General features: G+C 37.8%; 1 pseudogene; it reads left to right on the forward strand.

Annotated features, from left to right (window-relative positions):
- The first annotated feature begins 10,040 nt into the window (after window positions 1-10,040).
- LOC138173912 (rRNA 2'-O-methyltransferase fibrillarin pseudogene) lies at window positions 10,041-11,037 on the forward strand (annotated as a pseudogene).
- The last annotated feature ends 1,209 nt before the right edge of the window (window positions 11,038-12,246 follow it).

Raw genomic sequence — 12,246 nt, forward strand, 5'->3', positions numbered from 1 at the left:
GTAATATTATTTCTAGAATCATTAAGCATTAGACAGCAAAGTAATTGACCTCCCTGTTCAAAATAACTTCAATGTTGCTCTATTGTCCCCAAATCCATCTGGAATCCTTAGCCAGATGTTTACCTCTCAGAGGGCCTTTTGTGATCTGGCCCCAACCAACCTTTGTAGCATAACTTACATTCAAGTCAAACTGTAGTAATCACAATTCCCCTAAATACTTCCTTGACCATCTCCACACGTTTGCCTGTATTATTCCCTAAATTTGGGGTGTTTTTATCCATTTTCTGCAACTCTCAAAACCACCCAGTCCCCAGTTCTCTAAATCTATCTGATTCCTATCTGCATGAATATAGTAAGAAACTTGAAGAAAGGGACAATTCTTTCAATATTGGGGGTTGGGGGGAGGTCTTTGTAGGCATAGGGGCTAGGACAATTCTTCCCACATAGTAGATTTTCAATAAAAGTTTATAGAATTGAAATCATAAAACCTTTCCTGAACCTTCCCTACAGCCAGGGAATCTTTTCCATTTTAGATTTCTCAAAACCTTTTCCACATCTCTTTTTCATTTATCCAATGTTATTATGTATTCTGATTATTTGTAAGACATGAGGTGATTTGAAATATATGCTGCCCTTGTATACAGGAGGGGAAAAAATCAAGTTTCACTTAAATACTGTTTCCTTAATTTTGAATCAGTCACTTCATAGGGCCATTACATTGCAATGAGAATGGAAAAAGACTCAAAGGTGATCTTTCTGCTCCCCCACATAAGGAGGCAAACAAGACTAAGTACTCTATCACTGTTTATTGAATTGAATTAAATTTAGTCAAATTGGGAGCAGTAATAATTATGTAAATTATGTGGATTTTAAATGGACAAAATAACTGGATTATTGACTTTTTTTACCTTTCAAAAGTATATGCTAGCATCATGCAGCCTTAACACTTCGACAGGTAATCATTACCTGGTTCAAAAATAAATAAAACAAGAGTGTCTTTGAGTTATCTGTGAGTAAAGACAGAGAATGGTATGGGAAAGGTAATTTTGAATTTGATGTCTGAAGGATCCATGTTAAAGTCCCAGATATTCATGATACTGTGTAGAATTCATTTTGCTTCCCTAAATTAGGAGGGAATTTAGAGGTCATTTAGTCCAACTTGTTCCAAAACAGCAATTCCCTTTCAACTTCCCCTAAATGTAATCCTTCAACTTCAACTTTAAGCCATTCAGGTAAAGAAAACTTAATTAACTATGTTTGTAGGAAGTCTGTTCCCCCTCTTTGTCGCCCTTATTGTTCGGATATTTTTCTTTCCAACAAGCATGAAACTACTCTTAAATATTCAACCACCACTCCTAAATCTACCCTTTAAGGTCTTGCAGAGCATGTCTAATCATTTTTACTTCACCCTACAAATATTGAAGATAGCAAGCATTGTTCATATATTTTCTCTTGTACAGGAAAAACAGCTCCCAGATTTTCATGGATCCTCATAAAGCATGCTTTTAAGTACTCTCAACTTCTTAGATCATAGGATGATAGATTTATAGATGAAAAATAATTTAGAATTCTTCTAGCCAAATATTCTTATTTAGCAGTCATCCTCCTCTCTTCTGAAAACTAATCGTCTAATTTGTTTTACTTAGAATATTGTCTAAATTTCCTTGCATTCTTGTGTGGAAAATATTCTGTATACTTAAATATATTTGGTGGATGACAATGGACAGTAAGATTAATATTAATAATAACTTTTTTCAAACTTCAGCCAACCTGTAATTGACATATTTGGTGAAGAGAGAGAGAAATGTAAGGAAATTTCTAACTAAATGATGGTAATGTGCTTTGTTAGCAATTAATGCAGTATAATAAAACATTTCAGTCAATTACAATTGATCTTAACCAGTCCTACATCTTCTTAATTTGCAGAAAGTCTAGAGTTTCACCGACCTCCTTTGATGAAACTGTTTTATTATGTTTTGTATTATCATTGCACAATCTTTCTGGTTCTCTCTTCTTCAATGCAAATTTTTGTTGTGTTTTATTTCTTACTCCACTTGAATGACAGATTTTTTCAACATCCACTATCTTCCAGACAATTCTCTTATCCTAGATTTCTTTTTTCACACTTTATTTTATTTTTTCCCAATTACATGTAAAGATACTTTTCAATATTTACTTATATAAGATTGGATTTCAAATTAATTCTCCTTACTGAAGATGGCATGCAATCTGATATAGGTTATATACATTACAATCATATTAAATGCATTTCCACATTAATCAGATTGTGAAAGAAGAATCAGAAGAAAAGGGAAACCAGGAGGAAGAAAACAAAAAAAAAGTGAAAATAGTTCTTTCTTTGAATGTGGATAGGATTTTCCATCATGTTTCTTTGGAATAGTCTTGGATCATTGTATTGTTGAGAAGATCTAAGTCTACAAAGCTGATCATCACACAGTGTTACTTTGTAAATATTTTCCTGGTTCTCACTTCACTCAGCATGTTTGTATAAATCATTCCATGGTACTCTAAAGTCCTCCTGCTCATCATTTCTTATAGCAAAATAGTATTCCATCCTATTCATATGAACTAACTTTAGTCATTCCCTAATTGATGGGCATTCCCTCATTACCTCAGTTTCTAATCCTTTACCACCACAAAAAGGTCTGATATAAATATTTTTGTGCATGTGGGTGCTTTTCTCTTTTTTATGCTCTCTTTGGGATACAGACTTAGTAGGGGTTTTGCTAGATCAAAGGATTTTCACAGTTTTATAGCCCTTCAAGCATAGTTCCAAATTGCTCTCTAGAATGGTTGGATGAGTCCACAACTCCACCAACAATTCATTAGTATTCTAATTTTCCCATGTCTTTCCCAACATTTATCATTTTTCTGTTTTGTAATGTTAGCCAATCTGATATGTGTGAGGTGTTTAAATGTGCATTTCTCAAATGAAGAGTGATGTAGGACATTTTTTTATATGACTGTAGATAACTTTAAGTTCTTCATCTGAAAGTAGCCCGTTCATATTCTTTGACCATTTGTCAATAGGGGAATAATTTGTATTCCTGTAAATTTGACTCAGTTCCTTATATATTTGAGAAATTAGACCTTTATCAGAAATATTGGTTGTAAAAATTGATTCCCAGCTTTCTCTTTACCTTCTAATCTTGGTTACATTGGCTTTGTTTGTGTCAAATGTTTTAAATTTAATGTAATCAAAATGATCAATTTTGCATTTCATAATGTTCTCCAATCTTTTGTCTTGTCAAAATTCTTCCTTTCACCATAAATCTCACAGAGAAACTATTCTTTCCTCTCTTAATTTGCTTATGATATCACTCTTTATGTCTAAATCATATACCCAGTGTGAGATGTTGCATTATGCCTAGATTCTGTCGTACAATTTTTCAGTTTTCCCAGAAGTTTCTGTCAAATAATGAGTTATTATCCCAGAGGCTAGAGTCTTTGCATTTATCAAACAGTAGATTATAGTCATTTACTATTGTGACTTGCATTCCTAGCCTATTCCATTGAGCCTTCATTCTATTTCTTAGTTAGTACTAATAGTTTTGATGATTGTTTCTTGGGAATATGGTTTTAGCTTTGGTACAGATAGGCCACCTTTGCTTGCATGTTTTTCTATTAATTCCTTTGATATTCTAGATCTTTTGTGCTTTCAGATGAATTTTGCTATTATTTTTTGTAGGTCTGCAAAATAATTTGCTGGGTGGGACAGAGTCAAGATGGCAGAGTAAAAGCAGGGACTTTCTGGAGCGTATCCCCCAATTACCTCCAATACTTGTAAAAAATGGCTCTAAACAAATTTTACAGCTACAGAACCCACAAAACAACAGAGTGAAACAAATCTCCCATTTATGACAGCCTGGCAGGTAGAACAGGAAGGGTCTATAGCACCAGGTTGGGAGCAGAGCACAGTACTGCGAGGGCTACACAGGCACAAACCAAGCTAGAGCAGACCTCCATGGACTGAATCGCTGGCAGGTGGTTTCCAGACTTCTCAATCCACAGACACAAAAGACAAAGTAAAAGATAAGGGTGGAAACTCTGTTGGACATGGGTTGTCACCAAGAAGACTATGGTCCAGTCCCTGGCCCAGGATTGTTGAGGTGGGAGCACCTGTGGTGGTAGCAGCAGCAACAGAAGCAATGGGTGCTTCCAGAGTTCTAGGCCTACAGATGATGGGGGGACCAAGCTGCAGATGAGAGGACAAATGCAGGTATCTCTTTGCTGGCACTGAGGCATGATTCTCTTGCTTTGCCCTGCTTGGATCTGGGTCAAAGTCTTGGGTGGTGGTCCTGGGGTGAGTAAGAATGCTGTCATGACAGAGCTGGTGGTGACTATGGAGAGGGAATCCTCCTCACAGTTGAGACAGGTGCCTAGAAGTAGCTCTGATATCAGCTGGGCAAAACCCCAGACAACTGGGACACAACACTCTCCACTCTGGGACCAGAGTTCTACCATGACAAAGACCTCAAAAGTCAAGTAATTGGCCGGGAAAATGAGTAAACAGAGGAAAAGAAATCAGACTATAGAATCCTTCTTTGGTGACAAAGAAGATCAAACTATAGAACCAGAAGAAGACAACAAAGTCTAAACTCCTGCATCAAAAGCCTCCAAGAAAAATATGAATTGGTCACAGGCCATGGAGGAGCTCAGAAAAGGAGTTTGAAAATCAAATAAGAGAAGTAAAGGAAAAAATGGGAAGAGAAATGAGAGTGATATGAGAAAATCATGAAAAATGAATCAATAGCTTGCTAAAGGAGACCCAAATAAATACTTAAGAAAATAAGATCTTAAAAAAATAGACTAACACACAAATGACAAAGGAGGTCCAAAAAGTCAACAAGGAAAAGAATGTCTTAAAGAGCAGAATTGGCCATATGGAAAAGGGAGTTCAAAATCTCACTAAAGAAAATAATTCCTTCAAAATTAGAAAGGGGCAAATGGAAGCTAATGGCTTTGTGAGAAATTAAGATATTAAAAACATATCCTAAAGAATGAAAAAATAGAAAACAACATGAAATATTTCAGTGGCAAAAAAACATTTACCTGGAAAATAGAACTAGGAGAAATAATTTAAAAATTATTGTACTATCTGAAAGCCATGATCCAAAAAGGATCCTAGACATGATCTTTCAAGACATTATGCAGGAAAACTGCCCAGATATTCTAGAACTAGAGGGCAAAAGAGAAATTGAAAGAATCCTCTGATAGCCTCCTTAAAAATATCTCAAAAAGAAAACTCCTAGGAATATTATAGCCAAAATCCAGAGTTCCCAGGTCAAGGAGAAAATATTACAAACAGTCAGGAAGAAACAATTTGTGTACTGTGGGAACACAATCAGGATAACAGAATATCTAGCAGCTTCTACAGTAAGGGATTAGAAGGCTTGAAATATGAAATATTTTTTAAAGCAATTGGGGTTAAGTACCTTGCTCAAGGTTACATGGCCAGGTGTTTCTGGGTGGGTGCTAAGTGTCTGAGCCTGGATTCGATCCCCAGGTCATCCCGACACTGGGGCTGGTGCTCTTACTCGTTGTGCTACCTGGCAGCCCTGAAATATGATGTTTCAAAGGTCAAAGGAGCTAAGATTAAAACCAAGAATCACCTACCCTGCAAAACTGAATATCATACTTCAGGGGGAAATATGGATAGTCAATAAAATAGAGAACTTTCATGCATTCTTGATGAAAAGACCAGAGCAGAACAGAAAATTTGACTTTCAAATACAAGAAGCAAGAGAAGCATGAAAAGATAAACAGGAAAGAGAAATTGTATGGAACTTATTAAAGTTGAATTGTTTACATTCCTGCATGGAAAGATGATATTTATAACTCATGAGACTTTTCTCAGTATTAGGATAGTTCAAGTATATATGTATGTATGTATGCATGTATGTATGGCAATATTTATGTATAGGTGTATATATTTATATATTTCTAAGTGTGTATATGTGTTTGCATATATCTGAATATATGTGTATGTATATATATATGTGTGTGTGTGTGTGTGTGTGTGTATATGCAGATATGTGTATATATGTGTGTGTGTATATGCATACATAGATAGAGGGCCCAGGGTGAATTGAATATGAAGGGATGATATTAAAATGATAAAATTAAAAGATGAGAGAGGAATATATTGGGAGAAGAAAGGGAGATATAGAATAGGGTAAATTATTTCACATAAAAAAGGCAAGAGAAAGTTGTTACCCTGGAGGGGAATAGTGCAGTGGTAAAAGGGAATGAGTCAATCTTACTCTCATTGGATTTGGTTTAAGGAGGAAATAAAATACACCTTCATTTGGATATCTTACCTTACAGGAAAGTAGGGGGGAAGGAGATTATAGGAGGGAATGATAGAAAAGAGGGCAAATTGGGGGAGGGGTTAATCAGAAGCAAACTCTTTTGAAAAGGGACAAGGTCAAAGAAGAAAACAGAATAAATGGGGGGATGAGAAGCAGGGAAATATAGTCTTTCAAAATATGACTACTATCGAAATGTTTTGCATTTCTATACATGTATAATTTATATTAATTTGCTTGTCTTCTCAGTGAGGATGGGGGTAAGGAGGGAAGAAGGTAGAGAATCTAGAATTAAAAGTGTTTTTTATTTTTATTTAATTAATTAATTCATTTACTTTTATTTTACAACATTCAATTCCACAAGCTTTTGAGCACCAAATTTTTTCCTCCTTCTCCTCCCCCCTCTTTTCCCTATGTGGGCATGCAATCCAATATAGATTCTACAAATACATTCACATTAGACATTAGTCAAGTTGTAAAGAAGAATTATAACCAATGGAATGGACAAGGAGAAAGAAAGAACAAAACAAAACAAAAAAGAGAGAAAGCAAGTAGTTTGCTTCAATCTGCATTCAGACTCTGTAGTTCTTTTTCTGGATGCAGATATTCCTTTCTATCGTGAGTCTTTTGGAGTTGTCTTATAATCTTTTATTCTTTTTTTTTTTTTTTTTTGCTTTTTGGACAGAGGAAGACAGGGCAATTGGGGTTAAGTAATATGCCCAAGGTCCCACAGCTTGTAAGTGTTAAGTGTCTGAGGCCAAATTTGAACTCAGGTCCTCCTGACTCCAGGGCTGGTGCTCTATTCACTGTTCCACCTAGCTGCCCCTGTTGTCTTATAGTCTTGCATATCTGACTCTATCAAAGTTAGTCATCACAGATGTGTCTGTAATTTTAGAATTCAAAGTTTTTAAAACAAATGTTAAAAAATTGTTTTTACATGCAACCAGGAAATAAGATATACAGGCAATGGGGTATAGAAATCCATCTTTCCCTACAAGAAAGTAAGGGTTAAGGGGCTTAGGGGAGGGGGAAAGGGGGAATGTAAGAGAGGATAGACTGGGGGAAAGGGTAATCAGTATGCTTGACATCTTGGGATGTGTAGGGGAGAAATTTTGCATCTAAAAATATTGTGGAAATGAGTGCTGAAAATAAAAACAATTATATGTTGGTAGTTTGGTTTATATGGTACTGAAAATATAAATCAATTTAGGTAAAAGTGACATTTTCATTATGTTAACTGCCTACCCATGAGGAACTGATATTTTTTTCCAGTTGTTTAGATCTGATTTTATTTGTGTGAAGAGTGTTTTGTAGTTTTGTTCATAGGATTTTGGGTTTCTCTTGCCAGGTAGACTCCAAAATATTTTATATTGTCTACAGGTATTTCAAATGGAATTGCTCTTTCTCTTACTGCTGGGATTTGTTAATAATATAAAGAAATGCCAATGATTTATGTAGGATTATCTTATATCCTGAAATTTTTCTGGAGTTGTTAATTATTTCAAGTAGTTATTTAGTTGATTCTCTAGGATTCTCCAATTATACCAGCATACCATCTGCAAAAGGTAATACTTTTGTTTCCTCATTGCCTATTCTCACTCCTTCGATTGCTTTTTCTCCTCTTAATTCTAAAGCTAAAATTTCGAGACCAATATTGATTAATAATTATGATAATGGGCATACTTGTTGCACCCTTGGTCCCACTGGGAAAGTTTCTAGCTTTTTTCCATTACACATAATGCTTGTTGATGTTTTAGAAATATGTTATTTATCATTTTAAGGAAAACTCCATTTATTACTATGCTCTCTAGTGTCTTCAACAGGAATGAACATTGAGTTGTTCTGCATCTATTAAGAAAATTAATATGATTTCTATTAGTTTTGTTATTCCTAATATTGAACCAGCTCTGCATTCCTGGTATAAATCCCACCTGATCATATTGCATTATCCCTGAGATAAGTTGCTGTAATCTTTTTGTTAACATTTTCTTTAAAATTATTCATCAATATTCATTAGGGAAATTTCTCTATAATTTTCTTTTCCTGTAGTAGGTCTTTTGAACCTCTTTATGTGATATAATTTACCCTATTATGCCCCCTTCCTCTTCTCCCAGAACAATCATTTATTTTTATAACACCTTAATTTTTTATATCATTACATCAAAGTCAGTTTATACACACACCCTCTATGTATACTCATCCTAAATGCCCCAAAAGAGATACAGTTTAGGGGCAGAGACAATATGGCAGCATAGAAGCAGGAAAACTCCACGAGCTCCCTGCATGATCACCTCAAATGCCTATAAAATATGACTCCAAACACATTTTAGAGCTACAGAAACCACAAAGTGACAGAGAGAAACAAACCTCCCACTGAAGGCAGCCAGGTAGGTGGACAGAAAGGTTCCATCACAGCATGGTGGGAGCTGAGCCCAGCCCACCATAAGACCACGGGTTTAGCCCCAGGGTGGCCCCAACCAGTAGCAGCTGGAGTGGACCTCAGAAAAATGTATCACCAGGAGATATGGCAGTTTCCAGAAATATCAACCCATAAATGCCAAAGACAAAGTAAAAGGTCAGTGAAGAACTCTGTTGGAACTGGGGGGTGGAGGGTGGGGTTGAGTGTGATCCAGGCTCAGCCCCAGAGTGAGAAGAGGTAGAGGTGCCACGACCATGCAGCTGCCTCCATGTGGCTGCTTCAGAGCTCCTGGCCTGTGGATCATAGGGGGAGCAGGCAACCATTGGGGGGGGGGGTGTAATTGCTCTTGCCTTGACCTTCCTGGATCTTGATCACTATCTAGGTTGGAGGTCCTGGGGTGTGTGACCAATGAGCCAGAACTTGTGGGGGGCCAACTGTTAGCTCCAGCAGCCACAAAAACCCCAGCTATTTGGGACAAAGCCCTCTTCCCTGGAAGCAGAGTTCTATTGTGGCAAAGAGCTCAAAACTCAAGTAATTGAGCAGCAATATGAGCAAACAAAGGAAGCAAAGCAAGCACAGCAATCCAGCTTTAGATTCCTTTTTGGGGGACAAAAAGGATCAAAGCATGGAAGAAGAGGAAGACAATGAAGTCATAACTTATACACCAAAAGCTTCCAAGAAAGATATGAACTGTTTAAAGGACATAGAGGAGCTCAAGAAGGATTTTGAAAATCAAGTAATAGAAGTGGAGGAAAAATTGGAAAGAGAAATGAGAATGATGTAAGAAAATAATGAAAAGAGAGTCAACAACCTTACTGAAGAAAATAACACCTTAAAAATAGATTAACTGACATGACAAAAGAGGCCAAAAAAGTCGAGGAGAAGAATGCCTTAAAAAGCAGAATTGGGCAGATGAGAAAAGAATTTCAAAAGCTCACTGATGAGAATAATTCCTTAAAAATTGGAATGGAGCACATGGAATCTAATGAGTTTATGAGAAATCAAGATACTATTAAAAAGATCCAAACAAATGAAAAAAAATAGAAGTTAATGTGAAATATCTCATTGGAAAAATCACTGATGTGGAAAAGAGATCCAGGAGAGATACTTTTAAAATTATTGTAGTATCTGAAAGCCATGATCAAAAAAACCCTAGAAATCGTCCTTCAAGAAATTCTCGCTTGGTGTTTGTAGCCCTGGCTGTTGAAGGCCCAGTGGCGCATGGGAGCCGCGTGTCTGCCGGCGGCCACCTTACTGACGGACCCCCAACGCTGCTTCCGCTTCCTCCGCAGAGCGAGCCACGTGCCATGAAGCCAGGATTCAGCCCCAGAGGGGGCGGTTGGGGCGGTTCGGAGGTCGTGGAAGAGGTGGTGACTGAGGGGGCCGAGGAGGCTTTCGGGGCCAAGGAGGCTTTGGGGGATGTGGCCGTGGTGGCTTTGGAGATCGTGGGGCCGAGGAGGTGGCCGAGGAGGGTTCCAGTCACCTGGTGGTCGGGGCAGAGGCCGGGGAGGTAGAGGAGGTTTCCAAGGAGGAAAGAAGGTCACTGTGGAGCCCCATCGACATGAGGGAGTTTTTATTTGTCGAGGAAAGGAAGATGCCCTGGTCACAAAGAACATGGTTCCCGGGGAGTCAGTCTATGGTGAGAAGAGAATAACTGTGGAGGATGGTGAGGCGAAGTTGGAGTACCGAGCCTGGAACCCCTTCCGATCAAAGCTGGCTGCAGCCATCCTGGGTGGAGTGGATCAGATCCACATCCGCCCTGGGGCCAAAGTGCTGTACTTAGGAGCAGCATCAGGCACCACTGTCTCGCATGTCTCTGACATCGTGGGCCCTGAAGGTCTGGTCTACGCTGTCGAATTCTCTCAGCGATCTGGCCGAGACCTCATCAACGTGGCCAAGAAGAGGACGAACATCATTCCCATCATTGAAGATGCGCGACATCCCCACAAATACCGGATGCTCATTGGGATGGTGGATGTGATTTTTGCTGATGTAGCTCAGCCAGACCAGTCCCGAATCGTGGCTCTCAATGCACACAACTTCCTGCGCAACGGTGGACACTTTGTGATTTCCATTAAGGCCAACTGCATAGACTCCACAGCTTCCCCAGAAGCTGTGTTTGCCTCCGAAGTCAAGAAAATGCAGCAGGAAAACATGAAGCCACAGGCACAGCTCACCTTGGAGCCTTATGAGCGAGATCATGCTGTGGTGGTGGGTTTGTACAGGCTGCCCCCCAAACAAAAGGAAGTAGCTGCCAAGTAGCTGTCGCTGCCCTGCCCCCTCCCCCTCTCGTTTTCTACTCTAGCTGTTTTGTGTTTTGTATTTTCTATTAAAAGGTGTGACCCCCCCCCAAAAAAAAAGAAATTCTCAAGGAAAATTCCCCTCATATTTTAGAACCAGATTCTAATTCTCCTGGAATATTGTGCTTAGTTTTGTTGGATAGTTGATTCTTGGCTGTAATCCAAGCTTCTTTGTCTCTGGAATATTACATTCTAAGTCCCCAGTCCTTTAACATAGAAGCTCCTAAACCCTGTGTAATCCTGACTGTCTCTCCTTGATATTTGAATGGTTTCTTTCTGGCTCTTTGCAGTACTTTCTTCTTGACCTGATAATACTGGAATTTGGCTACAATATTCCTTGGAGATTTTGTTTTGGAATCTCTGTCAGAAGTTTATCTGTGGATTCTTTAAAGGACTGTTTTGCCTTCTGGATCTAGGCTATAAGGGAAGTTTTCCTTGATAATTTTTTGAAAGATGTTGTCCAGAAACATTTTTTAATAATAGCCTTCAGATAGTCCAATAATTCGTAATTGTCTCTCATATCTATTTTCCATTTTAGTTACCTTTCCAATGAGGTATTTTACATTTTCTTCTATTTTTTTTTCATTCTTTTGATTTTGTTTTTATCACTTCTTGATGTCTCATAGAGTCTTTAGCTTCCACTAGCCCAATTCTAATTTTTAAGGAATTATTTTCTTCAGTTAGCTTCTGTACCTCCTTTCCATTTGACCAATTCTACTTCTGAAGGAGTTGTTTTCTTCAGTGGATTTTTCCCATGTGACCAATTGTATATTTTTTAATAATTAGTTTATTTTTAGTTTTCAACACTCACTTCCATAAGATTTTGAATTTTAAATTTTCTCCACCTCCCTTTTCTCTCTCCTCCTCAAAACTGTGCAATCTGATGTAGTATCTACTTATACATTCACATTATACATATTTGCACATTATTCACAATGTAAAGAAAAATTAGAAGCTTTGGGAAGAACCATGAGAAGGATGAAACAAAAAGAAGCAATAAAAGAAAAGGATTGAAAATAATATGGTTCCATCTGCATTCAGACTCCAGAATTCTTTCTCTGGATTTAGAAAGCATTTTCCATCGAGAGTCTTTTGGGATTGTCTTAGATCCTTGCATTGCTAAGAAGAAATAAATCTATGAAAGTTAGCCATCACACAATGTTGTTGTTACTGCATAAAATGTTTTTCTTGTTCTGCT

The sequence above is a fragment of the Petaurus breviceps genome, unplaced genomic scaffold (assembly GCF_028583685.1).
Source record: "Petaurus breviceps papuanus isolate PSGF00001 unplaced genomic scaffold, PetGlider_PUasm1.0 67, whole genome shotgun sequence".
In the NCBI taxonomy this organism is placed as follows: Eukaryota; Metazoa; Chordata; class Mammalia; order Diprotodontia; family Petauridae; genus Petaurus; species Petaurus breviceps.